The sequence below is a fragment of the Mauremys reevesii genome, linkage group 5 (genome assembly GCF_016161935.1).
Source record: "Mauremys reevesii isolate NIE-2019 linkage group 5, ASM1616193v1, whole genome shotgun sequence".
In the NCBI taxonomy this organism is placed as follows: domain Eukaryota; kingdom Metazoa; phylum Chordata; order Testudines; family Geoemydidae; genus Mauremys; species Mauremys reevesii.
This window is the reverse complement of record NC_052627.1, coordinates 62,741,215-62,756,605: the sequence shown is the minus strand read 5'-3', so window position 1 is coordinate 62,756,605 and position 15,391 is coordinate 62,741,215. Positions and strand designations below refer to the sequence as shown.

General features: G+C 40.3%; 2 long non-coding RNA genes across 4 annotated transcripts in view; both read left to right on the top strand.

Annotated features, from left to right (window-relative positions):
• Positions 1–15,391, top strand: part of LOC120405520 — a 112,553-nt gene that overhangs the window by 67,739 nt on the left and 29,423 nt on the right. The window lies entirely within an intron of this gene.
• On the top strand, positions 8,959–10,625 carry LOC120405521. Its single transcript, XR_005598643.1, has 3 exons — positions 8,959–9,066; positions 10,062–10,160; positions 10,516–10,625. It is a non-coding gene; the product is annotated as an uncharacterized LOC120405521 (long non-coding RNA).

The window sequence follows — 15,391 nt, the reverse complement described above, 5'->3', positions numbered from 1 at the left end:
TTTTGCCCCCTCTCTTCCTTTTTGGCGGCACCTTGGTGGCAGCTCAAAAAAGGAAGAGAGGGACTGAGGGACCTGCCACCGAAGACCCGGATGTGCCGCCCCTTTCCATTGGCCCCTTTCCCTTTCCTTCGCAGATGCCTGGACCTGGCCCTGGCCTAAATAGGGATTATTTTAGGGTCCTATTTTCTAAAAACTTGGCTTAGAATCTAGATTCTTTATGTAGAATAAAAAGTAGCAGTCCTTATGCTAAGTAAAAGCCTGTGTAGGTAGGAAAAGTATAATTTCTGGGCTTGAAGTGTTTGACAAATCCTGACGTGTATGTCTGGCAGATCTAACTTCCCCTAAGTGGGGAAGACCCATTGAAATGTGCATGTGCTTCGCTTCACTTTAAGCACATGGGTAATTCCACTGAAGTAAGTGGAACAACTCATGAGCTCAAAGTCAAGTACATGCTTGTGTGCTTTGCTGTATCGGGGCATCAGAGGGTTTGCAGGATCTGGACTTCTATGTATAAGGCGAAGGCTATTAAAAAAGGCCTGATTTACAAAGAATTGTATACACAGATGCCTTCTTGCTACTTCTAAGCTATTATAGGTTTGTGGCTGCGTTAGCTCTGATTGCAGTAATGGTAGCTAATAGGCACTTGAAAGCCTAATAGTGCCTCAAAAGGACACAAGTGGAACAAATCCACCTAGATCTGCTCTTTTTTTGGGACAACTTGACACAGACCTTCCACTTAATATAAATATAGGTGCACCAACAGAAGTGATTGTGCTGTAGTGACTCAGATAGAAAATGGTAGTAAATAGCAAGTTGCATTTCAGTCTGTTCAAAATCTACCTTCCAGACTCAATTAAAAGGACATAGGCTCAACGAGCCCCAACTTTACACAGACATTGAGGTACAAAGATTCTCTTAACTACAACCAAGGAACAGGGTAGCAGTTCTCCATAAATACTAATATATAAAATTCAAATTTTGAATTAATGAAATAATACTCAAATTTCACTACACTAATTGTTTGTGAATTGCATTCTCCATTTCACTATCTCTGTTACTTTTAGGTTACTGTAATGTCAGAGTTTTTGGATTTCTCTAGAAACAAGGACTGCTATAGCTGGGAAAGCAAATTTACATGTAGTGGTGCTTCTGCTGTTCACCCACATGCATACTGTAGCTGTCAGGAGTCCTTCTTTCTTCACCTCCTTAACAGACACATTAGCATAATTTTTATGACTATTGAGGTTGTTTAAAAGCACTAAAAACATGAAGTACTGGTTGTGCTCTTTAATTAGGAATGTAATATTTGCCATCTGGAGTGACTCATTACTGCAAGTCTTCTGTGGTGCTCCAGAAAAAATATTTCCCTGAAATAAACAGACGATATTGGATTTTTTTAAATAACTGGTTTTAGTTACATTCTGGCCATTGCCTATTTCACTTTTGAATTGTCTGTTGTAGATTTCTAATCAAAACTTACTCCTGGAACATATTGTGCTTGTCATCTCCAAAGCCGTAATGAAGTGATTTCTATAACTGGTAAAATTCTATAGGCTTGATCCTAGCTCTAGACAGTTGGGATCACTTTGCCGCTTGTCTTGTAAAACCAGTTCCCCTGGATGTGGGTACACTCTCCCTACCTGATTTTTAGAAGATTAGGACTGAGTATGTGCCGCTATTGTATCTGAGACTACACGTATGCCCTGAACACTCTACATAATGTTATCATTCAGACTCTTGTCAAGAAATATAAATCTATACTCTTATTAGGTGTTAGCATGAAGGATACCCAAAATAAAGGACCTTATTAATAAAACAAAAACATCTACGATTCTGGGATTTACAAAGGAAAAAAGAGAGCCACTTACTGCATTATTCTTTATTTTCAATCATTATAAAAAAACCAAAACCTTTTCTCCACATATCATGAAACTCCTACTTGACATAAAATTCAGCAGCACACATCAAAGGGAGAAGAATTTGTCAGAAGAATAGCAGATTGGTTGATTTTTGTGGAAGGAACGTATTTTCATTACAAGAGGCGCTAGATGATTTATTGCAACAGTATATCTCTGCTTAAGTACAGTCAAGTTGGTAGTTATCAAAAGTCCTGAGTGCTCTTTAGTGGTTTGCATTAAATAAGCTGGTAATCATGCTATTACTAGACAGATGTGTAGAACATATCACATTTGAAAACCTTGTTGTCAGTCTGTCTGACTGAGTATGAAGATAGGAGCTGCTCCAGTGATTTACTTTGAACAATATATTTGACAAAATTAACCCATTTTTTCTCTCTGTGAACTCTGATAATCTTTCCATTAACTTAGTGGACTTTGGATCAGGCCTGTAGTTATTTGTGATTAGTCATCTTAGTCACATGCTCTCAAATGGGCAAAAGAGGGAAGCTGAATTGAAAACTGGAAATTGTCTGGACTAGCCCTTAATTTTGACCTTGTACAGAAGACTAGCAATCACTTAAGTCCCCAAATTGGCCTTCTGCAGTGGGGTGAATTTCATCCTTCAAGAACTTGCTTGGGTAACACTTCTAGGCAGATGCAACTCAAGACAATCTTCTACCTGAGGCAAAACTTTATTGGGCACCCTGTGCTCCATGTTGGACATGCACAGATTGCAGTGTGTAGGGACAGGGAACAGCTGTAGCGGTGCATCCACTGATTTCTGAGACTACATTTCCCAGCACTCACTATCAACTATCATTTCCTTCTCCTCTCAGTTTCATTGCTTCTCCCAGGAATCTGCTGCCCTAGGCAGCTGCCTAGTTTGCCTGTAGTTTGAGCATAGTCTGCTTATATAATGAGTGAATCTTCTGTTTAAGGGTATTCAGGCATTTGATTTATGCTTGCTTTAACCACAGGCTTTTACAGACTCAGGTTTTCATTCACAGTCTGAAATCTCCCAACCAGAATTTCAGGTGACAAAGGAAAAGCAGTTGTAATAGCAGAGCACGTGAGATAATTGAGCAATCATTGCTCACTCTTTAACAGATCAATAAGTCACCTCTCCAAAAAAAAATCTGTCAGTGATAAATGCATAAAGTTGCTGAAGCTGAATATCAAATACTTCAATGAAAAAATGCAATACAGAATACACAGTACTGAGCAGATAAAATAACCTTTCATATCTTTACCATGCTAGTGGTATCAAATCAGAAATAATGAAAAATATCTTGGTTTTTATTTGTAGCTCCGTGTTTTATTATGTGTCGCTATGGGCCATTCTTGTTTATCCATCCACTTAAACTGCAGCACATTGATTACACTGAATAAACAGGAATTATGTAAATGAAGAAACAAAATGGTCTCTGAGATTTCTGATTTTCTTTTTATGCTGCCAGTGCATGGACTGCTGAAAAGGTTGAGGAGGAAAGTAGGTTAAGTATTCAGTCATGAGGGAGAGAGACCCACAGTTATGTCATTTAAATGCAAAGGATGTTAGTGAGCACTTAGTGAAAATTCAGTAAAGGAGGAGGCTGCAGAGCACCACCTGTCCATGCAGTCTGTTTAAAAATGTGCTCATAAAAAGGATGCAAAAGGTTTGGTTTGCCATCAACTAGGTGTGCTGCTGTTAACACTAGATAATGGAAGAGAGGGCAGATTGTTCTTTCCAATATTTATTATATGTTGTTTAATAAGCAAGTAGACTGCACAGGCTTTCACTGTTTGTTGCACTCATGCACAGGGTGCCATGTATTTATGGCACTTATATGTAGGATTTTATGTTGTGATTAAAAATAATACTTTTTGGAGGTGGGGAGAGCTCATTTCTAATTGCACTTATAAAGCTATATATTGGTAACTTTTTTATTACTTTGAAAGATTTTGTTATGCTCTTGGAGTTACTTTTAGACTTTGGGGCAGTATTACAATTCCAAGCAAATGCAGATTGATTATTAAAATATATCTTCCAAAAGTTTTCTTTCAAAATGAAAAGCAGTATCCAATCAATTTGGATAGGCTAGTATTTTGCCATGCAACAACAAAGTAGGAAGACCTCTGAGAAAAGTCCATATGTCCATTTAGTACAAGATTATTCCCTATTTGGTAAAAGCTACATAAAGATGAGAAAATTGAGTTTCAACTTGTAGCATTTCCATCAAGTCCTTCAAGGAGAGGGGTATGTGACTTTCCTCCTCTCATGGGAAGGGGAAGGGTCAAAAGGCATCAAACTGACCAAAGTTCTGTTGTGAAATCCTGTGGATTTCAACATAACTATGGAAGGACCAGAGTTGTGGTGTGGAAGTTAATGCCACTGCACTGCTTACTGCTGCCCCACTACCATGTCCCTGGTCATGCCTGAGACCCTTCCCTTAGAGGGCATCTAGTGTAGGGAGGGGGAGCAGCTTGGAACCATAATGCTGAGATGGTCAGATCATTATCCTCTAGAAGGAAATTTCCCCCATGTGAAACAGAAGAGTGGCTTTCGCATCCCCATCTGTCCTGCCCCTAGCATGGCCACTGCAGTCATGCAGAGCCTGAATGTGGCTTCTCTGTGAATAGCGGAAGACTGGAGCAGGCTGCAGAGCAACTGATTCTTCTCTTCAGTCATTTCTTCCTCCTCAAGTCCATTTCCACTAGATTTGGCTAACATCAGCCTTGAAGTTCAGATTCTGAGCCAAATGTTTGAAAGGTTAGAGCTCTTTTTGCAATAAAGTGGACAAAAATGTGCACCAACGGTCACTTAACTTGCATGTCATTTGCAAACACAAGAGACTGTGATCTACCTCTGAGGACCAAAACATAGCAAAAAATGCAACTGGTTATAGATTTCTATTGGTATTTTTCAGGAAGCAAATGATTTTTACCAAGTGACATTGGAGAGTATGAATAACAGACAGTAAATCAGCGCACATTGTTTTCTCATTGTGATTACTACACATCCTACATAAAGCAGAGAATACATAGTTGATGAGACTGCGGGTCACAGAGTTGAAAATCTGAAAAAAAAATTCTACTTCAGTTTATTCTGTTTCTCTTTCCCCACAAACCTTCGCACAGAACACCTTTTGGAAAGAGTAACTAGATGGAAAAAGTCAGACTTAAAATACAAATGCCTATGAAAACTAAAGAGACGGTGGGTAATGCAATAGCTTTTATTGGACCAACTTCTGGTCCAGTAAACAATATTACCTCACCCACATTGTCTCTCTAATATCCTGGCCAACACAGCTACAACAACCCTGCAAACGAATATGAAATCTAAAGGTCAGGCATATCCCTTCCAGCAAAAAAAGCAGAGAAGAGGAATGCTTAGAAGAAAATATCCCTTGCTTTTGACCTCCCAAAGCTGTGCAGCAGTATCCCTTGCTGATATGAGGCTAGTTGCAATGGAAAAGAGGGGAAGACATAGATAGCAAAATACATATAGGCTGAGGATGTGTGGGTTTAGATTGTCTGAACCAGGCAGACATCTTGCCTTGTGCATATTGCTAATATGGAGTTAAATCCTGATTGTGTTGAAGTCAATGGCAAAACTCCCATTAACTTCAATTGGGCCAGGATTTCACCCATGCTCTCTCGAAGCTCTCCTTTCCTCTCCCAGAACTGCAAGCATGACTGGCTCCAGAGATGTGCTGTTACTATTAGCTCTCCTCTCACCCGACACCACCAGCAGCCAAGCTTATATAAGCCACCCAGTAGGGATCACTGCACATAGTTACATTGTCTGTTCTGCTTGTTCTGAGACGGTCAGTAAAGTTTACATATTAACTTTTAACTTAATGGTGGGGGCGTGGGGGCAGTGTTAGCATGCAAGGTTTGGATTTAATTAAGCTGCAAACCCCCTTTTTTCCCTCTGGTACTAAAGGTTACTGTAATAAATGTGGGGGATGGGAGAGGACTATAGTTATAAAAATGTGACAATTATTGTTCACTTGTTTAAAATGCACAAACTAAATTTTCATCAAAATCTGTCAATGATATTTAAGTTTGTCTGAGGTCCATTCAATGTCACTGGCAAAATTTTAAAGAGGAAAAAAGAATTATGGGGTGAAAAGGGGCCAGAAAGGGTTAAGCATCCTGCAGAATAAATTAGCCAAATTCAACCTTTAGAGACATATTGATAATGTTTGAGTTTCTGTGTGTTTTCATATGTATTGTTAGAGGTTAACAATGTAATCAAACAGTTCCTGTCTACTCTGTATTCTGTTAATTCAGAGATCAAAAGGAGATCTTATTTAAATAAACTGAATATATAGTGATGTCACTGTATTGATCTCTCTTTGAAGTATATAGCAAATCACCCATGAATGGTAGAAAACAGGCAATTGCCTTATTTTAATCCATGTAGCTAACTACCAGTGAGGCTTAGGAAATAGGTCTGCTTCAAAGTTTCCATGATTGCCGATTGTTCTCCTAAGAACTCTGTGCTGTAAAGAGAAGGCCTGAAACTGTATAAAGATCTCTTGGGTCTCCTTTTCATCTCAGATCTGTTTGGTGCTTTATGCAGGGGAAGCTTGAGTTGTAAAATTGACCTCACCAGTCCCACCTGGATTACCCTGGATATGAACATTGGACTATAACCTATAGACTAATTCTGAGAGAACTCTTTGCAACTATAAAGCTTACTGTCTCTACTATGAAACAGATCTCAAACTATACACGTCTGTATGTATACTGATCTTTTAACCAATACTCTTTTCTTTAATAGATTTTAGTTTAGTTAATAAGGATTGGCTGTAAGCATGTATTTGGGTAAGATCTGAAATATTTATTAACTTGGGAGGTGATATGTCCAATCCTTTGAGATTGGTAGAACTTTCATATTTGACTTGGGTGTCTGGGTGGATGCCCAAGGCTGGGTTGCTATAAGGGAACTGTGTTTTGTCTTCTGGGTTACCAGTCAGGTATTACAGAAGCTGTTTTGAGGCTAGCTTGGTGCATCTAAGTACTGGAATGACCATCAGCTTTGGGGATTGTCTGTCCCATTCTTTGCAGTTTACCTTAATTAAGTAACCTTAATTAAGTAACCAAAAAGTCAGTGTGCCTCCCTTTGGATCCTGTCACACATGGATTGAAACAGGGCGAAAGGCCCTGTAATAAAATAGCTGACCCATTTTCAACTGATTTTTCTTTCTGCCCTCGTGTACTTTTTTCAAAACATAAATGAAATTGCATGCAAAGTAACTAGTGAGAAGACTTGTCAAAACATACAGAGAGAAACTCCAAAAGTTTGTGTTACTAGGTCCTGTTTCAGGACTGCATCCCTATTCAGGAAGAACGTTTTAGTACATGTTTCACTTTAAATATGTTCTTAAGTATCTTTGACAGATTGACTTCAATACATTTGCTTAAGTGCTTTCTTGAATTAGGGCTTTATACATTATCTTTTGGCTGTTCTATTTACTGTTGGGAGTGAAGGCATATTCAAACCAGACAGAGCCTGCTCTGATAAGTCTAACATCTTAGCACAAGTAAAATTGCACATGTGTGTGAAGAAAACGGAAGATAAAGTAACTACAAAATTTGAAAAAAAAACATTCTTCTCCCCCCACCAAAAAAATACTTCCTCCCCTAATCAGGGTCAATCACTCCTAACCAGCCCTAACCAACCTCCCTTGGATCCGTTTCCCTCATCTGCATGGCCACAAATGGATGGCTCCAATCATACTGTATGTGGGCTGAATAGCAATATATTTGTCATTCTGACTATTTTTAGGAGTGGGCATACTGTTGCTGCCTGCAGGTAGAAGCAGGTAATGGTTATTGGTTATCTGATGCATTTTCAGTTGTAAAGCTTTTTGTTTAGCAAAGGATTTATATCAGTTATATGGCAGTAGTTTGATTAAAAGTTCATTTTTTCTTTGAAAACGATACTTATGATCCTGGTGGGGTGGGGGGGGGGGGGAGAAAGTCACCCCTCTGCCAAGCAGATCAGTTGCCTTGAAGGCCATGTAGCCTAGTAGGTAGCTCATCAGACTAGGACTCCAAAGAACTGGTTCTATTCCTGGCTCTGCTACTAGTCTGCTGAATGACCTCGGGCACGTCACTTCCCTCCCTGTGTCTCTTTGCCCATCTGTAAAATGAAGGTGATGATACTGACCTCCTTTGTAAAGTGATATGAGTTCTAAAGAGGAACAATCCTATCTAAGAGCTAGGTGGTATTATTTGGAGAAGAAATTGGTGACGTCAAGTATTTTCCTAGTATAGCTTTTTTTTTATTATAATATGTACATAGTCCTGTATTCTGAAGCAGGGTTAGTAGTGAACATCACACAGGAAACTCCCTTTGGCAGAAACCTTGATGAAAGCATCTCTGCCATGTCCCAAAACAGTAACTCTCTTGCCTCTGCCTCCCTTCAGGGACTTGCATATGACTGACAGCCAAACCTGACATGCATCTGAGGAAGTGGGCATTTACCCATGAAAGCTTATACTCCAACACGTCCGTTAGTCTATAAGGTGCCATAGGACTCTGTTGCTCTTAATAAAAGAGTTTCCCTTTTCCTGACCCAGTCCTTGAGTTTTACAGCTGAGTAACCTCTCTAACCCCAAGCTCCCTTCAGAGCACAAAGTCTGGAATGATGAACCTGAAGTCAGCCCTCCCTTTGTGCATCTGTTTTTCTCCATGCTTTAAGTGCGCGACCGCAGGAGAATGAGTTAACTTAATCAACCTCCTAATGACTCTCTGGTTGAGGTTATTGTGTGGCAGTGATACAGAGACCTCAGTGGTCAAGAGCTAAATTAGTGAACAACATTACCCAAAAAAGCCATAGTGTGAATTCATTGTTTCATTTACACACACTCTCTCTCTACTTTTCTCACAACAGAATGACAGACCAAATATTATTATTTTATCGTCTACAATTGGTTAACAACATAGTAAAAGCATCCTGACTGGTTAATAATTAAATGACAGTGTTTTGATACCAAGTGCTGCAAAGAGCCACAGGAGACATATTAAAGAGCCACCTGTGTCCAGCGAGCTTCAGTCTGAATATCACTGCTATATGGCATTTCAGCTCTTTCTATTCGGATTTTCACCCCAGATGAGGGCATCAATGCCCCGCAATGGCAACCCTATTACAATACCCATAAAATCATCCAAAATGTAAGTTTTTTTTGTTTTGGAACTGAAATTTGTTTCTTAAAATTTTCATTGAAACTCAGGCATGAGAGGAAACAAAAAAATGTGTTAAAATCAGGATTTTACTCATATACATTGATCTTCCTTGGCTCAAATAAGAGAACCATATGCCAAAACCCACAATATGAATATTGCTGGGATAATGATAGGCCATATTGTCTGGTTGATTTTTAATCACAACGCCCTAGTGAAATCAACATACTCAGCATGTTTACATACTTTGCTCTCCACAAATGTGAAAGTATACTTTTTCTTATTAGATGAAAGTCTTCATTTAAAATGTAGCTTGAGAGCTGTTATAATTTAAGCTGTCGTCATAGCTCTGGCTTTAAAGAATTAATGTTTCTTACACAATTTATCAATGACATTTTTATATGACGAATGCATATGTTATACACAAGTGAAGTTCTCAACGGCAGTAAAATTGCAATTGTTTTACCTTATTCAATTTTAGATTCCTGAAACACAGTTATGATTGTGGGAAATGTAAAATAATGGTTAGCGTGTGCTCCACCATGAACTTGTGTCTATGCTTAATTAATATGATGGTCTTAAAGAAGATCTACTTTTCATACTACTGTTTATATTTAATTTAAAGTCAAAACTCAAAGCCTGTATTTGAACAGTGAGATGATCTTAAAGGAGACAACTTAACATATCAGTTGGCTAATTTATTTAAAATGCTCTTTTTCTGTTTTGAAAAATGGAACTGTGGAATAGTATTTGGGGTGTGTGGGAGGCCTCTGTTTTTTTCATTCTGAATGATTTGTATATCAAATATACATTGATTCCCAGCTTGTAGTGACTGGGGTTTCTTACATGCTTAAAAATAAGCATGTGCTTAATCACTTTGCTGGATCTGGGCCTTTAGAGGCACATCTTCTAACTTGCATCCTTACTAATACATCAGGGCTCAGAGTCAAGCTGGATTCTCTCCATCTTGTGAATTTGTTCCTCAGTAGCAGGTGTGCAACTCTGTTATGCTCTCAGTGACGGAGGTAACTGATTGGAACTTTGCAAACAACTCCTCTGATATACAAGAAAGAACAAAAATGCAGGTCAGTCTCTCTTAGCTGCATTGCCTCTTCAGAGCTAGTAGGAGTAAAAAGCAGCTCAGCTTATTTTTTTTCCTCTGAGTTCAAACTCTGACTAAGGGGATGCCATTTTGACAAAGCCACTTTTCAAAGTAGAACACCACTTTAAAAATTCTCCAACGATTGCTTTGAGAATTTTCTGTCCTTTCTGAATTCATGTGACAAACATGTCCAAGTTGCTGCATAATAACAGGGAGCTATTTCAGAGTTGTCAGCCTAAACCACAGTCCAATTCAGTTTCCCTGGCTGTCAATCAGTTGGGGAAGAAACCAATGTTCTCAGATGGAAGCTGGGGAAACATTGACCTTTTTATTTTCAGTGCCTGATTGCCACATACAGTAGTCATCCTGGGCAGTTATAGGCTTTGTATCTGGTGAGGAGGAGGAGGAGTTTGGGAGTCACAATGTTATGTGGATGTCTTGGAAGGAGGGACTAGATTGCTGTCCACATCTACAGCTGAATCCTTGACTGCAGAGCCTATCAGTATCCTGGAATTGCTGAGGGCTTTCTATTATGAGTGCTGAGTATTTTGGGTGCTGACCTTCTGTTTGGGTTCTATCTGCTGACATCTTGTGATCATTCATTCAAGAATACAGTTCTGTTTAATATCACAGTGCTTCAACCAAATTGTCGAATACCCAGCACTCAAATAGGCCAACCTCTGGGCATGTATTAATATCTATTGTTAGGAGAATATGAAGTAAATAGGGTAGAGACTAAATAATAATAATCTTGCTTCTGGCCTTGCTTTTAGTTTAAGCAAGCAAGAGAATGTAAGTGAAAGTACAAGGCCTCTTCTCCCCACCTCTCCAGCTGGTAGCCTTGCTGTTTAGTAACAAGATAAGGGGCTAATCGAGCACCGGGTAGGTGTAAGGAGGGGAGACAAAGTCTGCAAGAAAGTGTCCATGGTCACAAGTAACCCCGCTCCCTATCCCTCCCATCAAGTACAAAAGAAGTGATCTTATCGACCCCAGACTCAAGACCCCACAGAATGGAACATGACCATATATGGGAAGGGGTGGTACCAGGGGAGGGGCACTACAAGTATAATTAAGTTTTCCAAGAAGAGGGAGGGGGAAGAGGGAGCTCCATCGGCATGTGGAGCTAGGGGTCAGAAGAAGGGGGTTCTATTGGCATATAGAGAGAGCCCGACTGGTGTGAAGGGCTTTGGAATATGCTTGCTTGTTTAGCCCCAATAAACCACTCAAATTGCCTATAGGCTAGACTCTGGACTGTTATTTTCCGGTAAACTGTGTCTGGGAACTGAGAGGGAGGAGGGAGCTGGACCCCTGCCAACACCTATCATTGATATTACTGAAATAATTATTGAAGAGATATTAGAGCAACAGTGTAGTCTATCTGCAGTATCTTTAAGGAACAGTTTATTATTTTAAGAAAACACTTTATAGTGGATTTACCTACTTTTTACTGACCTACTGTCCTGTCTTCATCTTTACACTGGCTGCATAAACTACATTTATAATCAGAGCTGTCCCTTGGGTAGGGCAAATGGGGTGACCACGTTGGGCCTGTGCTTTGGGGGACCCTGCGCGTCAATAAAACTGAGACTGTCCCAATAGTTAGTCCTTTCTCCCGCATCCCAACCAATGTACAACCAGGACACCATTTATCCTGATATTCAGGTGAGGTGGTGAACGGGGAGACAAGAGGCAGGCGGGCAGATGGTGAGGAAGAGAGTGGCAGGGGGGCATGCACCGGATGGATGGCGGGGAGACTAGCAGGGAAGCGGGCAGTGGACAAGTGAGTGAGGAGGTGAACGGGGAGGCAAGAGGTAGGCAAGGAGGAGGCAGGCAGGCGGGTGGGTGGTGAGGAGGAGAGTGGTGGGGGGTGGGGTGGGCGTGCACCGGATGGACGGTGAGGAGACTAGTGGGGAGGTGAGTGGCAGGTGGGTGAGTGAGGAGGTGAGTGGCAGGTGAGTGGACGGGGAGGAGGAGAGTGGGGAGGCTGATTTGTCGCAGCCCCTGCACCCCACTAGGGATAGCTCTGTTTATAATGGCACCCATAAGTAATCTAAAAGAGCAAACTATGATCATTTAAATCATATTTCATTTCTTACGGTCTGTCCTAATTAAAAATACTTAAACTATAAAAATATAACGTTCATTACTTATTTATTCAGTTCAATCAAGTTCTAGGTCATCAATTATGTGTGTAAATCAGAAACTAAATAAATATTTTGTAAATGTCAGCAGTTTTAAAATGAACATTTTACTCCAGTTGAAGGAACTTGCTTCTAGGTCAAATATTTTGTGTGATAATGTGCATTTTTCTTATTGGAGTCACTTTTTGTATCCATCTAATCTTGCAACTGCTTATGCATCTGTTTAATTTTGTGTGTCTGAATTGCTTTCTTTACTTCCCAGGTACTGCTTATGTACATACAGCTAAGCATGTGCATAAGTTTTGAAGCAATGGCATAATTGGAAGTCTTGAACTGAGTCTTGCCTCAACCATCCTTGGTCTCAAGAACTAAAAAGTGGGTTGAGACAGGCACCTACAAATTGCAGAATAGAAAACTGGATGAAAAAAATTTGTAACTAAAAATCTAAATAAAAGCAACATTATTTTTGTAAGTGGTGACCACACTCAGCTTCAAAAGCTCTGAAATGTAGTCCATTTTATTTAGGAGTCTTGATATGTAAAAGCATAACATTAGATATAAAATATCTTTATTTTCTACTGCAGAATCTTTGAGTTTTAACTGCCATCACCCATGTTCTCTGCTTCAGGGATTAATGGATAAGGAAGGGAGGGGACCAGAGAACCATAGGGTTAGAAGGGACCACAAGGGTCATCTACTCTAAACCCCCTTGTGAAGATGCAGGCTTTGTTGTGTCTAAGTCATCAAAGACAGATGACTATCCAGCCTCCTTTTGAAAACCTCCAGTGAAGGCACTTCCACAACCTCCCTAGGCAGTCTGTTCCATTGTTACAGTTAAAACGTTTTTCTTGAGATTTAATCTAAATCTACTATGCTGTAGTTTGAACTCATTGATTTTTTGTGGTGTTTAGATGCTGCTTGTGATTATTAGAATTGGGAGCACTGGACTCAAGCTCAATAGGTCCAAATGCAAATTTAGACAAACTGAACTCTCCTTTCTGGGGCATAGAATTTCACAGGCTGGAGTAAAACCTGATCCAGATCATATCCTGGCAATTTCAAATGCTCCTCCTCCTACAGAGTTGCAAACCTTACATTCCTTCTTGAGTCTTACCTCCTGGTATGCAAAATTCATTCCCAATTATGCTTCTGTCATTGAACCATTATGAGAATTACTACGGAGAAGTTCAACCTTAGTGTGGACAACGGATGTACAAGCTAGTTTCAAAATGGTGAAAGACTTGATTGTACATAGTCCAGTGCTTGCACTATTCAGTACCGTGTTGTCCACAATTGTGACTACTGATGCTTCTGATTATGGACTTGAGGCTGTCCTCACACAACTTCATGAGGACAACACAGAGAGGACTGTTGCATTTGCTTCAGGGACATTGAGTAATGCTGAGAGAAAATTATTCTACAGTTGAAAAAGACACTTGCTTGTGTCTGGGCTACTGAAAAATGGAGAACTTACCTGTGGGGCTGCACGTTTAAGTTGCACACAGATCACAGCCCTTTGATGTTGCTCACCACAAAAAGACTGGAAGAGCAGGATATCGTATTGCTAGATGGTCTGCAAGACTACTCTCTTTTAATTATGAACTGGAATATAAGCCTAGAAACAAAAATGTGGTAGCTGATTGCCTTTCTCACCTGCCTTTGCCTTCACCAGATGGTCCACCGGAGGATGAGGATGTAGTAGTTGCGCTTATTACAAACACTCTTACTGCAGTTACAAGAGAACAATTTCAAGCTGCTTGTTCAGCATGTCCAATTCAACAAAAACTATGGGAATTTCTGACAAACAGATGGCCTAGTAACCCTAAAAGCCTTGTCCCAGTTTTGCTGCCTTATTTTACAGGTCGGGATGAACTTTCTTTGCTCGATGGCTGTGTGCTACAAGGTACACACCGGCTACTTGTTTCAGAAGAATTTCAGTCAAAATTCATACACTTGGCACACAATACCCATCAAGGAATTGTCAGAACCAAACGACAACTACGGGATCTGTATTGGTGGCCAGGGATGGATTCTCAAACTGAAGCACTCATAAAATCCTGTGTCACTTGCCAAATGCATGATAAGACAGCAGTGACATATACCCCTCCATTACAGCCTGTTCCTCTTTCTGAATCTGCATGGGAAAAAGTGGTGACTGACGTTGTACGACCCTTGGATACTGCTCCAATTGACTGTCATTATGCCATCACTTTAATAGACTATTTCAGTAAATGGCCTGAGGTAGTGTTTATATTGCAAATCTCTTCTGCTACAGTAATTAAGTTCCTCTCTTCAGTTTTTATCAGGGAAGGTAACCCCAAAGAACTGGTTTCTGATAATGGTAGTCAATGTACTTCCCTGGAGTTTGAAACCTTTCTAGCAGAGAAGGTCATCCTTATATTACCCTCAAGCTAATGGGGAAATCAAACGGTTTAACAGAAGTTTGAAAGAGAGTTTGCAAACAGCTAAACTGGAAGGGCGATTTATAGATACCCTTCACTACTGATTTCTTGCAAGCATACTGGGCTACACGACATGCCACAACGCAAAGATCACCCACGGAGTTACTGCATGGGAAACAGATGAATACTAAACTGAACATTGCTGGATTGTTAAAGGCACGACCTGATGCCCCAAACGAGGATGATGTGAGAAAAACAGTTGAACAGAACCAAGCAAAGTCTAAGGCTTTCACAGACAAGCGGCGGGGTGCTAAGGAACCAAAATTTGAGTATGGTTCCTTCGTTAGAATACGAAAACCTGGAATTTTACACAAAGGGGACCATACATTCACAGCTCCTCTTAAAATTATAGAGAAGAAGGGACCTTACACCTATCATCTTTCTGATGGGTAGGTATGGAATGCTTCTTATCTTGCACCTGCTTATGCACCAAGAGGAGATTATGCCAACACCCAGTCTGCATTGGATGACTTCACCGTAGAACCAACACCAGAGCCAGCTCCAGGCACCAGCATCCCAAGCAGGTGCTTGGGGCAGCAATCTACGAGGGGTGGCAGTCCCTGTGTTTTTGTACCCAAGCAGTGCACCAAATTGCCACTGGACGGCGGGGG